We start from the raw sequence: 15,186 nt of genomic DNA on the forward strand, positions 1-15,186 counted from the left end.
GGAGAGAAGAGATCCAGTCTGGGAATGAGCAGGAACAGTTGATTTGCATGGCAGACATGGAGATCCAGATTTTTTGTTTGTTCATTTGTTTTTAATATTCAACAGGCAAAGTTCTTCTGTATCTAAATGCAAAAATGTTCATAATTGTTTAAATAAAACAGACTACTGGGGGGGAAATCTGAATATTCATCTTGTGACAATCTTGTGATTATTTTAACAAAAGCAACAATAATATAATAATTGTAATAATAATAATAACAACAATTATATATAGGTCAGTGGCCCTTGGCTTGGTATTGTTGGCAGAACTCGGCCCTCGGCGAAAACTAATTGAGGAACCCTGTTCTAGAGCAAATTTGAGAACTATATTTTTACAGTTTTTTAAAAACATTTTCTTAGACACGTGAAATTACAGAAGAAATATAACAATATACAAACATTAACTGTCTTATCTTATGTCTGATAAAAACGGCTACATTAATGTTTATAGCTACATTGTGGCAAATAATGTAAGTGGCATTAAAATCTGAGAAATTCGAAAAGGCCAGTAGTAGCCTATAGTTTGCATCCCTGAAAATTAATGTCTGTAATTTAACATTTTTTTTCTTTGTAAACAGTTTGTAAATATTGCTGAATTGTCTCATCATGTTTAGCTGTTTACATCTTACCTCAGGGCGCATTCAAATGCCGCTCAGATCAGCTTCTGTGAACAGTAAATCCCGCCTTCTTCGATTTGATTGGCTAAAACATTTTGACTTTTGAGTCGCTGCACTGAGCAAGAGCACACTGAATTAATTAGAATGTTTGACTCAAGTCAAGTGGGCCGTGCGGGTCATTCGTCTGGACCGATGGAGGGATATAGGCTACGTACATTTAATTCATTCTTTATATTTACGCAATAGCCAGGTATCGTTATTTGTCAGAACACCGGCCCACATTCCCACGAAAACTCCCAGTGCTCCAGATGGCCAGTCCGCCACTGGGCTCGGCTGGCCGCCGCCTTCGCTGTCTGTATTGGAGGATGAGTGTGGAGGGGGCGGGGCCAGGCGAGGCAGAGGCAAGTATAGGTCTCTGCAGGAAAGTAATGGGAGTTACCAGATCGGGGCGTTTTTAGACCATGTTTCCTGATTGGCTGACGTCATAGTGACGGTACGGTAGGTTTAGGGGTGGGGGTAGGTAAGGGGGGTCACTTCAAGGAGCGGAAGGCCTGCGATCGGACGCCGAGGTTGGTTTGTTTCTTCTCAATAGGTGAGTAACACCGTGTCTGCGCCGCAAAAGCTGTCTGTCTAGTACACTGGACGCGACAAAGCGACCGTTGAAAATCATTTGAAATTTGTGTCAATACGTCATAAATAGAACGCAGCAGCAGTTTTCTGTCTGGGATTTGTCGTGTCGTGGCGCGCCGCATCCAGTGTAGACCATGGATATGTATATATATATCTATGGTGTAGACAGCATCACTGATTATGAGTTCTATAGTATTTTGTCGAGCGCGCCACTTGCGTCCGGTGTAGACACAGTGTAACATTGGTTTTGCTTTGTTTCACAGAACTAATCATTGCCTGGGTCGGTCGCGTATGTGTGGGGCGGAGCTATCAAAATAGGGGTAGGGGCGTGTTTGTTTTGGGGGGGATCATTTTGATTGCATGATTGAGAAACACCCTGCATTGTGAAAACACCCACAAATTCAGAAACGCCCACTTTTGCTCTGCAGAGACCTCAATCTCGGCAGAGGGGCCGAGGAGGGGGGGATACGTGTGCAGGACGTTGTGCGGAGACTCTGGATACGCCGGCACTCCTGGCAAATGCGCACGTGAGTGCAGCCCCGCGGCAGAGGCACTGTGGGGGTGCTGTTGGCACCTAATGGGTCCTCCAGGAGTCGCTGGGGGCCGGGGCCCATGTCTGAGGGGCCTCCTCCTGGCCCTGAACTTCCTGACAGTGGTCCGGTACCGCTGTAGAGCTTTCCGTTGCTAAGGCATTTCGGACAAGGCGCAGGGGCCGCAGAAGTATACATGACAGATTTATATGTGTGTGAGTAAAATGAAAGTCACTTAAAGGTGGGGTAAGCGATTTTTCAAAAACGCTTTAGAAAACTGATTCGGGCCGAATAGCAAAACAAACTTGTAGCCAATCAGCAGTAAGGGGCGTGTCTACTCATGATGTGGAAGCGCGCCACTTGCGTCCGGTGTAGACACAGTGTAACATTGGTTTTGCTTTGTTTCACAGAACTAATCATTGCCTGGGTTGCGTACGTATATGTGGGGCGGAGCTATCAAAATAGGGGCGAGACCCTTTTGGGGTAGGGGCGTGTTTGTTTTGGTGATTTCAAATGTCTACATTGGCTACCAGAAATCGCTTACCCCACCTTTAACTACTGGAAAGGTTTTTTTTTTAAATCTTTTTCATATAACTTTTTCTTTTTCTATGCTGTGTTTAACTGTATTAATAGAATCTTTGTAATGGTCAGGAATTGATGAAGCATAGTTGTTAATGATGAGTTAATATTAACTGTGTACATCAGGTTTAATAATGTTGACATTACATTTTATTACAACTGTATTTTCAATGCTGTTTAAACAATGTAGAATTAAGAATACACTGCAGTATAGCATTGATTAAGTGACATTACTATAGCTTTTTTTGTTAAAATTTGAGCCTTGTTTCAACATTAAATGAGGGTGCCAAAAAATACTGAACCAACATCACATTTTATCACTGATTCAACAACAGTCTTGTAAATCAACATGTAACATTGTAGCATTGATTGTAGCAACGGTGTAATATTGATTGAATGACTTAATTGATTTTTTTTGTTGAAATTTCACCCTTAAATGAAGGTGCAAAAGTGGCACTGAAACAACATGGTCTTGAGACATTAATTCCATTCCATTTTTTGTTGATTTAGCATTTGGTTACTTGCTATCTGGGATATCTTCCGCCTCCGCCTCCACCTACTATGGTAAACATACAAGAACAGTAACAGACATTTAAAGAAACACAACATTTCTAAAACAAAATAAGAGCAGAAGCTACAATAGAGGTGTATAGAACAGTAGAGAGTTATTTATGTATTTACTTATTTATTTATTTATTGTATATTTTGAAAATAGAGTTGTAGATGTAAGTTAAAGCACTAGTTATCAAAACTTAACTCATTTCAGGTTAGTTTTAGCTGCTACAGCACTTACCTTTAACTAGTAAAGCGTGTTTTTGTGAGGCGCTTCTCTTTGTGACACTATTCCAGGCTGTGCATTCATAATCTCCACTGTGTGTGAAGTCAGTCTGATCTATGGTGAATGTGTCTGTGGTCACATCAGTGTCTCTTCCATTAAACTTCCAGCTGAATGAAGCAGAAGGTTCAGAATTTGCAGAACAAGAGAGTGTCACACGAACCCCTAAATCCACCACAACCTGACCCTTAATAGAAACATCTTCTGGTCCATCTAGAACACAGACAAGAGACTCACTGTTAGAGGAACAAACGGAGCACTGAAGAATGTCTGTTTTTCATCATGAGCTCAAATCGTCTTGATGTTTGAATGTTTAACACTCACAGTTGATGATCAGACAGAGTTTTGCCGTCTCAGAGCTGACAGGGTTTCTATATGTACACTGATATTCTCCTCTGTCTGATCTCTGCACTGGACTGATGGACACTGATCTGTTATCAGATGAGAAGATGATGCTGTTGCTAGGAGACAGAGGACTGTTATCTTTCATCCACTGCACAGAGGAGATGCTGCCAGTTCCCTCAGAGCTGATGTTAGCAGATGATTCTCCCTCTATTAATGATTCTTCTGGACCAATAAGCCTGACATTAGTTATAATTTCTGTGTAAGTGAGAGACAAAGAACAAAATGAATCTTTCACATTTAGTGAGCACTGAATTTAGTTAGGACCCAAATCCCAGTTGTGAGAAGAAAGGAAAAAAACAGATCTTGAGCTTCTGCTTGTGAAAAAAATAGATAAGAAAGATTTTAAAATCACACTTGAGGTATGCGTGTCAGGAATGTATTGTGGACTTGCCCACTGGGACCAGAGACAATTAGCGGCCCAGAGGGCAACATAATCCATAATCATGTAGGCGCATCAACAATGAAATAAATGTTGTTGTTTTTTTTACAATTAACACAATAGCAATTATATATTTATTTCAGTCTCCATTTAAATCTTCAGTTCTAAGATGTAATAATATTTTCATGGATTTTCATAGTTGGTAAAAGCTTGAAAGTGTGGGACAAGGGCAAAACAATAAAAAAAAAGTGATATCCAACACTAACAGGAATTTGAAACTGTTTCTTTTATATCTATTATAATGTCTTTTTTTCACGCATCCATGATTATATGCTATAAAGGTATGTTGCTTTTTAAATAATTTTTTTTCACATACTTATTAAATACCCACTTTATATCACCTATTAGGCCTGTATACTATGTGGTCAGTACTAAACCAATTTTTAGCAACACACTCACCGAACACTTGTAGTGAAGTTTCTCCGCTAAATTGATGCCCAGCACTAGTTACTACAGTCAGTCTGTATATTCCAGAATCCTCCAGTCTCAGGTTCTGGAGCTCCAGAGCGAGAGTGTTTTTGTCAAAACTGACTCTGTCTCTGTATGCTGAGGCTATTATAGTTGAATCAGAAAGTGCTGTCAATATAATATTTGTTCCAAAATGCCATTGAATTGTATCAATTGATGTGGAGGGCGGGTTATCAGGAGCGAGCACCACACTTCCTCCTACTGCTCCATTAGCCGGCTCAGAAAACTGCAGATCTTCACCTAAAAATTGTCACACACACAAAAAAAAAAAAGAATGAAAACTGACCGGTTGCAGTAAATTGGATACTTACATAGTTTTTCTGCCATTAAATAATTAACTACTCCACCTACTTTATTTCATTTTGTTTAGTGGTAGTAACAACAACAATGTGCATATGCAGTAAAAGCCAGACATACATTTTTCTTCCCTTACAAAATAAAATCTGACACTTGTTTTTCTGTAGTTTAAATAAATAAATTCATTCATTTATTAATCTATTTGCTATAACTAGTGTAGCTATTTTATACATAAAGTCAATTAATTCAAATAATAAATTTCAAATAAAGTCAAATAATATTTCTTTAATAATGAATTATTTTACAACCGCTTTCTATAACTAAACTCACACCCCTAAATTTTCAGGACTCACAACAGCATTTTCGCAGAATCCTTGAACTGTGTCAGTGGAACCAAGACTTTTCTGTAACGTCATACAGCACAAGGACACTTTGCTGAACACAGGTTTGGTAATTTACAAAGGCATAGAAATAATCTGTGTGTCATCTGAAAGTTTTAGATCAAGTCACTGCCTTCCACCGGAGCTGTTTCTGTGAGTTTTGTGCTCGGCATGTGACTCAAATACTCTGCTGCTGCTGACTGTTAATTTGACGGATGAATTTGCGCTATGACTTTTGTCATTTCAAACGCGATAAGAGTTTATATTTTTATTTACGTAGCCATTGCCGATATTATTTTAGTCGCTGTCACTATGGTTACACTTGATAGATCCTATTACAACTCATATAGACTGAATATTTCACCACTGGCCTTGTTTAAAAACAAACAAACAAGCAATCTATCTTGTTAAAAAAATCTGTTAAAAAATCTATCGAGAGTGACATTCTCCAAAAGCAGGATTTTACTGACGTTATCAAGGACTTTTCAGCTAGAAAGACAAAGACGAAAAGTTTCTAAAGTTATGTAATTTTAATTATTTCATATAAAAACAAATTTTCTATTTATTGACTAATGGCCTAGTGACTTGTATTCGGGATAAAGGGCTGACAGAAATACTGTAACCCAGGGGCTTCTGGTTATCTAAAGGTGCCCCTGGTGAAGACATTTTGGACCTAATAAATATAGTCAAACTTGTATGCAGGAACATGTAGCCTACACGAGTTTGTTTCACTATATTGGTACGGACTTCTTATAGTTTTCAATTGTTTTTAAATCTAGGTTAATCAAATTTTTATGTCCTAGCTTAACACTAACAGACACTTGTGCCTATCAATCGATTTAAATATAAACTAGATTTAGCAGATTTTTTTAGCTGATTTAGCATTTTTTCATAATAAGGGCACATAAAATGTCATCACAAGGGGGTTGATATTTCACTAGCTTATTTTAGTACATTAGTCTCCACAAAAGCCAAGCCTGTACAGAGCCTATGTTTTTATTTACACTTTACATAAAGGTTCCCTTTGTTAAGGGTTTATAAAGGTGTTTATAAATGACTAATAAATCATTTACAAATGCATTATAAATCGTTGATAAACAGTTGTAACTACATGAATAAAAAGGGTGATTTTAACGCAATACCTGCCAAATAGTGAGCCATTTTTTAACTCACGTGTTATAAATGCTTAATAAATATATTTGTTCATACTTATTTCACTCAAAACCAGATTCCTGATTTGTTTCATGATGCACCAGAAACATCATTATAGCGAAATTGAAGAAGGGTGTTGTATTTGTGGTTTTCTCATTTATATTTCATGACTCATGTCATTCTTTTAACTATGTTGCTTACCATAAGCTACTCTGTATCTTACCCATGATACTCTGCAAATGTTCATGATGTCTCTCTACAGCCAGTGTTGGGGAGTAACTAGTTACATGTAACGGCGTTACGTAATTAAAGTTACTGTAATCAGTTACAGTTACTCAGAAAAAATGTGTAATTAAATTACAGTTAGCCTACTTATGACAATTTTAACGATTACAAAGGGGATTACATTTGAATATTTACACACATCCACATACAGATTTAATTGATTTCTTTCCCAAATTGCACTGACTACTCTGAGACATACGGCCCTACAATTTCCGCGATGCGGAAAACACAGACTGGTTCGTAGAATCCAGTCATAAAAACGGAAGTCCTATAGCCTAACGCGGACGGAATATGCCACATCTTGGACGAATAAATCAAAAGTAGGTCAGTACACTTGAATCAATTCAGGAGTTTAGTACACAGAATAGGACACATGCTTGTTAGATAACCGTACTTGAGTTGATGTATATGCTTTTATTTATTATTATTTTTTAATTAACTATTTTTTTTCCAAACCATTGTTAGATGCAGTGTTGCAAAAGTGATGCAAAGATTTGGTTTCAAAAACAGTATCAGTAAACTATTTCTTATGATTTTAAATCTGCATTGAACTTCAGATCAATCTCAACGTAAAAGGTGGTACTAAAGTCTGATTTTGTGGTGGATTTGTTCAAATTTGATCATCTTAATTCAAGTGATGAAGAATTTTGAAAGTCTGACAGTAATCAGTGTCAAGCACTACTGTAAGGTTAACCCTGCATGTTATAAATGTTTGAAAATGATTAACAGTTGCAAATAAACATTCATTAGAAATTTGAAACCAAGTAATCAAAAAGTAATCAAAAGTAATCAGTTACATTACTTTAATAAAGTAATTGAAAAAGTTACACTACTATTACATTTTAAATATGGTAACTTGTAATCTATAACCTATTACATTTCCAAATTAACCTTCCCAACACTGAAAACTGAAAACTAAAAACTGATTAGTTTTATATATTAGTTGGGAAACTTATTGTAATAACAATGTTAATAACCTGTGAAAGTGAACCTTAATGTAAAGTGAACATTCCTGCGAATATGTGAGTTAATAGTCATTTATGAACTCCTTTATAAACCCTTTACAAAGGGAACCTTAATGTAAAGTGCTACAATGTTTTTAATTGGGATCCATGGCATGTCCATTAAGTCTGGTGGTGAGGGAGCAGACCCATAAACATAGCCTAAGTTATTTTGTGTTTACAAAGAAACTCCATTTCTTACTAAATAATATTTATTTGTGTTTTGCCATCTAATCAACTGGGGAAAAAAAGATAAATCCAAGTAAAATGTAGCAGAGAGGATAGACAACATAAAGATAAATAAAATGTTGTTTTCTTTTTCACTATAGCATACACAATTTATATTAAACCCTATAATAATGGGTGTTTACCCCGTGTACTTACGAAATACCCATTTTATGTCATCATCTCGGTCTATTATATAACCTATGGTAAATGTGCTAAAGCACACTCACCTAACACTTGTAGTGAAGTTTCTCCGCTAAGTTGATGTCCAGCACTAGTTAATACAGTCAGACTGTATATTCCAGAATCATCCAGTCTCAGGTTCTGGAGCTCCAGAGTGAGAGTGTTTCTGTCAAAACTGACTCTGTCTGTATGCTGAGGCTATTATAGTTGAATCAGACTGTGCTGACAATATAATAGTTCTTCCAAAGTGCCACTGTATTAAAGGGGTCATATGATGCTGCTAAAAAGAACATTATTTTGTGTATTTGGTGTAATGAAATGTGTTTATGCGGTTTAAAGTTAAAAAAACACATTATTTTCCACATACTGTACATTATTGTTTCTCCTCTATGCCCCGCCTTTTTGAAACGCGTCGATTTTTACAAAACGGCTAACTCTTAACTTTTATAAAGAATATCTCTTTGGATTTGAGACTTTAGTCTTTGCAACTTTACAGATCTTCATCTTCTTTATGCACCAAGAGCTTGTAACACTCTAAAGAGAAAGGAAAAAATGAAATCGCATCATATGACCCCTTTAAATCAATTGAAGAGGGCGGGTTATCAGGGGCGAGCACCACACTTCCTCCTACTGCTCCATTAGCCGGCTCAGGAAAATGCAGATCTTCAGCAAAATATTGTCCTATGTCAATAAATCAATTAATCAATCAATCAATAAGTGAAGAAAACGAATCGAAATACAAATCAAACATTTGTTTTTTTTTCCTGCAGTTACTCCAATTATAAACAACAATTGCAGTAAAAGCCAGACATGTCCTTTCTGCACTTAAAATATCTGACATTAACAATTAACAACAACCTTTGTAGTTTTTTATATAGAAACAGCACACAAGATTATTTTCTTTTTTTTCTAAAGGCTCAACCAAAACACGACAGCATCCACAGCATCCAGTACAAACGATTATAAGCCATCATGATCGAGCTCTCATCTGTCAGGAGCTGCAGCTCAAATCACCTGAACTGTGAAAATGCACTTTCAGGAAATGATAAACAGCAGTTATAAACGGCATTGATCTCAATGCGCCACCTAGCGCTAGATGTTAAAGGAGTAGTTCACATTCAGAATGAAAATTCTGTCACCGTTTACTCACCCCCCACTTGTTCCAAACCTGTATGAGTTTCTTTCTTCTGTTGAACACAAGAGAGATATTTTGAAAAAATGTTGGGATCCGAACAGTTGATGAGCACCATTGACTTCCATAGTAGGGAATAAAAATACTATAGAAGTCAATGGTTCAGATCCCAAAATTTTTCAAAATATCTTCTTCTGTGTCCAACAGAAGAAAGAAACTCATACAGGTTTGGAACAAGTGGGGGGTGAGTAAATGATGACAGAATTTCCATTCTGAAAGTGAACTACTCCTTTAACACGAGTCATGACTTGCCTTTGATTAAGTCAATAATAAATACTTAAATAACTAGTTAAATACAGATATGATTTTGTTGATTTATTACCATTTTTACATGGTGAGGGAACATAAAATAAAAATAAAAAATATTGGTTGTTATTTCACTATTATGTATGCTTGTTATGTTTTCTTTTCATAATGTAAATACATCCTGAATATGCATATACAGTACATAGTCTTTCTGCAAATTCATGTACATTTGAGTGCTATGACTAACTGCTGTGCTGTAGACTGCACTGCATACTGAACATTAAAAAGACACAAGAAGTGTTTTACATTTATCATATCCATGTTGCTCTCTATATGGCTAATCATTTGATGGTTTATAGAATTATGATGCAAGATGCGAGTTTTTGCAATTACTTAGCAATGTCACACCACAATACACAAAACAACTGAAAACAGAACCAGTAACGTCATCTGTCTCTGGAGTTTACATACATTTTTAAGAAAATAACAGCAGTAGCAATCACATTCGTTGGTAAAGAAAATGAACAATATAGTTAAGTAATCAGATCATATAATTTCCATAGAAATATCAGTAATATAAATTTGTTCACCAAAAGTCAGTTTTATGATTAGAAGAACAAAATATCACTTCCTCATTTCTTTTCCCTGAGTGACATGGTGTTCAGGTCTAAAGGTGAATTTAGTCATGAATGTGGCCTTTGTTTTGTATTACCCATTATCACAGTTTTATCTTCTTTTATTTGCCCAGTTCAGGAAAGAAAGAATGAGGATGTGCCTTATGATTTCTGAGAGACTGTATGTGATCAATAGCAGCTAAACGTAAGCCTATAAATATAAAAACACCCTTTGGCTGAAACACATTTGCGATAGAGAACAAAATGAAAAGTTACAGTAAAAATATTGAAAACATTTAGAGTAAAGTGAATGGACTGCTCAGATATTACAGATCATATTTTATACATCAGCAGGACCAGTTGGAATCTGTGGATGTTTGTCTCAGTTTTTGCAATGATTTCAGGAGAAAATCTGCAGAATGTATTAAATAATGGTCCAAGTGTTTTAAACAGAGCTAAGTGTAATTCACAGCATAATTACGCCAAAATATTGAATAAATTAACATGGATAGGGTGTTAAATCTGCTTTCTACTGACTCTGTGTGCTCTGATCCCATGTGGACCTGCACATAAATATGTTATTACCAGATCTGTAGATAAAGCACAGAAATATCACAAAATATGTGTGAAAAGTGCAATATGCAGGAATATGCAGATTTCAGTGTTTCGGTGTCTTCACTCCGTCACCTGTGCACAGGAGGAGGGTTTGATGCCTAAATGGAAACGTTACACAAAGATGTATTAAACAAAACCAACCAAATGACTTTCTGTTTGTTTTACTGCAAAACTACAAAACAGAATAAATAGCACTTATTTTGTGATGCAGCCAAAACACACATATGATGCTCTACAGTGGGATGAACTGGATTTAATATTATGAAACTGCTCACCTGAGGAGGAGTAGGAGCCCTCTGCCTGTTTGAAAATCCATTTTTTACATTTTCATAGAGATTCACATACAGACTAGATTCACTCGTATTCCCTGAAATTGATCCCTCTCCATTTGTCTTCTGGAAATCATTTATTTCTTCATAGTCCTACAAGTAGTAATTTGTTTTTTATTAAATTACAGAGTCAGACACGATGATCACTTGAGTTGAAAGTAATATTTAAATGGTAAAACAAAAAATGATTTATCTATGGCAATGGCTCTAAATATCTTAATGATTGGATATCTGTCAATATCCATAGCTCAAATTCAATCTTTAAACTTCAAAGCATGTCTTTGTGCAGTATGTTGAAGATTAAAGTCTAAAAGTCATAAACTCTTTAATTACCTCTATGAGACAAAAGATCAAGACTTTACTGTTAAAAGGGTCATTTGACATCAGATTTACAGTTTTAGATCAGTTATCCAGAGAAACAAAAGGTAACAAAAACTGAATCTCTTTTGTGCTGCTGTTTAAGGAAAGAAACACTCAGTTTTAAAATCTATGGATGGCCATGATCATGATCAGTCTTGTTTTAACTGGTGATGTCAGTTGTGTTGTTCAATCAGATCTTATTCATGTAATTATAAATAAATAGTAAACATACCTCCACTTGCTGGTATCATATGTCGTTGGTTTAGTTCTGGACTGTAGTGTAAAGATAGATATTGTGTTACAACTAAATGTCACAAATAGGCAGTCATAGTTTCCACTGAGATTATGGTAATTTTGTTATTAATGTATGTATGAAATATCACAAACATATTTTACACATTTTAAGCAAAAGTCATCATAACCTGACACAATTCAGAAACTTTGATTTGCAGCAGTCTCATGTATGAAAAAGATTTTCATCATTCAGGACTAAAAGGTCACATGGATCATGACAAAGACCTGTTGGACCCTGATAAAAGCTGTGACTCTTACTCTCACTTATTGATGGATATTGATGTTAAATCTGTGAGGATTCAGATTACGCACATCTTAGTTTTGGTTAAATAGACAATCACTGCCACTAAAACCCCAATGACAATCCCAGCTATCGCCCCTGATGTCAGCCCTCCTCCTCCACCTACTATGACAAAGACACAGGAAACAACAGTATATTACAGTACATTGTTTTAGTAAATTAAGTTGAAAGCATGAAGTATCAAAAGTTGAGAACTCATTTCATGTTAGTTTTAACTATTCTTACCTTTAACTAGTAAAGCGTGTTTTTGTGAGGCGCTTCTCTTTGTGACATTATTCCTGGCTGTGCATTAGTGATGCGCGGATGAGCTAAAACGTCACCCGAATCCGCAGCTTCAAATAAATTATCCACCCGCCAACCGCCCGCACCTGTATTTTTGTCTGATTTAGATAACCGCACCCGATCATCACATTGGGGTTCGTACGGTCATGAAAAACCTGGAAAAGTCATTGAACAGCAATTTCCAGGCCTAGAAAGTTTTGTAAAAAATAAATAAATTCAAAAAGTTTTTGAAAAGTCATGAAAATCTATTTCACAATTCTCTGTATAATAGAATTATGTTTAATCAGATCCTGAATTTCGTTGCGGGATTGCGCATACATCGCATTACTCATTCCCGCAGCTTTCGACTTTAAAATGAGGGAAATTACTGCAAAACCTTTATTCAATATAGCGTGTAGGTTAGATGAGTAAATAAATCCACACAAACCATCAGATGAAAACAGCGTAAGTGATTCAGCTGTACCGCGTCTTCTCTCTTTGACTTTCGCTTCACATCGACGCATCTAGAGCTGCTGCACACTGCGCTAGAAGACTTTAGCTCGCGTTTCGGGACAGTTGACAGAATTGTCAATAGCCTGATCGGTCATTGTTGCATCGTCACAAAAATGTATTATTTTCACGTCTTTTTAAGCCATTCGGTACTCGCGCTCTCCAGAGGCGCGTGCGCTCACAGTCACATCCAAAGCACGTACTGCTTACACCAAATACACAAAATAATGATCTTTAAAAAAGCATCATATGACCCCTTTAAGTTAATGTAAACAGTTGCAAAATAAAACGCATGAGTATCAGTATTGGATCCGTGAAATAGGTCTTGTGACAGCAGGCTAATAAAGCTGTGCGGTCTTTTATTAATGTTAATCAAACAACAAAAGACAGAGAAAATCCCTTACTGCTCTTGACTAAATAATGTTTTGTTGAATAACTTTTAATGTTAATTTACAGTTTATTCAATTTCTGTAGCCTATTTAAAACACGTTCATAATTTAGAAAATGTAGTTAATACTTGCATCATTAATGATTTATTTTATCCACCCGCGACCCACCCGCAAATAATCAGAATGCATTTTTTTATTACCCGACCCACCCGATCCGCGGATTATCCGCAGCGCCCGCGGATATAACCGCCATCCGCGCATCACTACTGTGCATTCATAATCTCCACTGTGTGTGAAGTCAGTCTGATCTATGGTGAATGTGTCTGTGGTCACATCAGTGTCTCTTCCATTAAACTTCCAGCTGAATGAAGCAGAAGGTTCAGAATTTGCAGAACAAGAGAGTGACACACGAACCCCTAAATCCACCACATCCTGACCCTTAATAGAAACATCTTCTGGTCCATCTAGAACACAGACAAGAGACTCACTGTTAGAGGAACAAACGGAGCACTGAAGAATGTCTGTTTTTCATCAGGTCTGAGCTCAATTCGTCTTGATGTTTGAATGTTTAACACTCACAGTTGAGTTGACAGGGTTTCTATATGTACACTGATATTCTCCACTGTCTGATCTCTGCACTGTACTGATGGACACTGATCTGTTATCAGATGAGAAGATGATGCTGTTGCTAGGAGACAGAGGACTGTTATCTTTCATCCACTGTACAGAGGAGATGCTGCCAGTTCCCTCAGAGCTAATGTTAGCAGATTATTCTCCCTCTATTAATGATTTTTCTGGACCAATAAGCCTGACATTAGTTATTCTTTCTGTGTGTGTGTGTGTGTGTGTACCTGTTTTTCTATTGTGGTGGGGACTTAAACCTGAATACACACAGACTCATGGGGACTCGTGTCACGGTGGGGACCTAAATTGAGGTCCCCACGGGTAAACAAGCTAATAAATCACACAGAATGAACTTTTTTGAAAATCTAAAAATGCACAAAGTTTCCTGTAAGGGGTAGGTTTAGGTGTAGGGTTGGTGTAGGGCAATAGAATATACGGTCTGTACAGTAGAAAAAACATTACACCTATGGAGAGTCCCCACAAGGATAGCAAACCTGAGTGTGTGTGTGTGTGTGAGAGAGAGAGAGACAAAACAAAGACACTGAATCTGAAAATGAATCTTTCACATTTAGTAAATACTGAATTTAATTCCACTTGTAAAAACAGCAAGAATTTGTTACATAAAAAAATAACCATTATTATACTTATTTAGCAACTTAGCAACTAAGTTTATAAAAACACAGCAAGCTTCAGAATTCACATTTGAGGTCTGACTACACAGTCAGGAGAGGCAGGTGGTACAGAAGGTACAGAAGGTCCATCAACAATTGAATACATTTTTATTTATGTTTGAATATGTGCACCTCATGGAAATTTACATTTACATTTAGTCATTTAGCAGACGCTTTTATCCAAAGCGACTTACAAATGAGTTATATGTTTATGTTAAATATGTTTATTTCAGTTTCTATTTAAATTGTCATAATTTGTAACATATACTATTTATTTTAATGGATTTTAATAGTTGATAGAAGACATTTGAAGTGGATCAAAAAAGTTCATCAAAGTTGTCCTAAGACAAGAATGCATTTTGGTTTTAGTTTTAGGACAACTTTGATAAAAGGTTTTGATCCCCTTCAAGTGCTGACTAGTGTATAGTCTAAAAAACATTTTAAAGGGGTCATATGATGCAATTTCAAGTTTTCCTTTCTCTTTGGAGTGTTACAAGCTGTTCGTGAATAGATAAGATCCCTAAAGTTGCAAAGACTAAAGTCTCAAACCCAAAGAGATATTCTTTATAAAAGTTAAGACTGGTCCACGCCCTCCTAAAACGCCTCATTTAAACACGTCGTGAAGGCTTTGTTGTGAAAGCGAAACTACTTTGTTTGGCCTTCCAAAAGAGGACACAACTAGAAATCCTAGAAATCAGTGTATTTAAAACACTGT

General features: G+C 36.4%; 2 pseudogenes; both read right to left on the reverse strand.

The window, feature by feature from the left end:
• Window positions 1-9,039, reverse strand: part of LOC107717407 (uncharacterized) — a 25,916-nt pseudogene extending 16,877 nt beyond the window's left edge.
• A 2,975-nt stretch (window positions 9,040-12,014) lies between these two features.
• LOC107717408 (carcinoembryonic antigen-related cell adhesion molecule 20-like) overlaps window positions 12,015-15,186 on the reverse strand; it is a 6,469-nt pseudogene continuing 3,297 nt past the window's right edge.

The sequence above is a fragment of the Sinocyclocheilus rhinocerous genome, unplaced genomic scaffold (genome assembly GCF_001515625.1).
Source record: "Sinocyclocheilus rhinocerous isolate Xijiao unplaced genomic scaffold, SAMN03320098_v1.1 scaffold1622, whole genome shotgun sequence".
NCBI lineage: Eukaryota > Metazoa > Chordata > Actinopteri > Cypriniformes > Cyprinidae > Sinocyclocheilus > Sinocyclocheilus rhinocerous.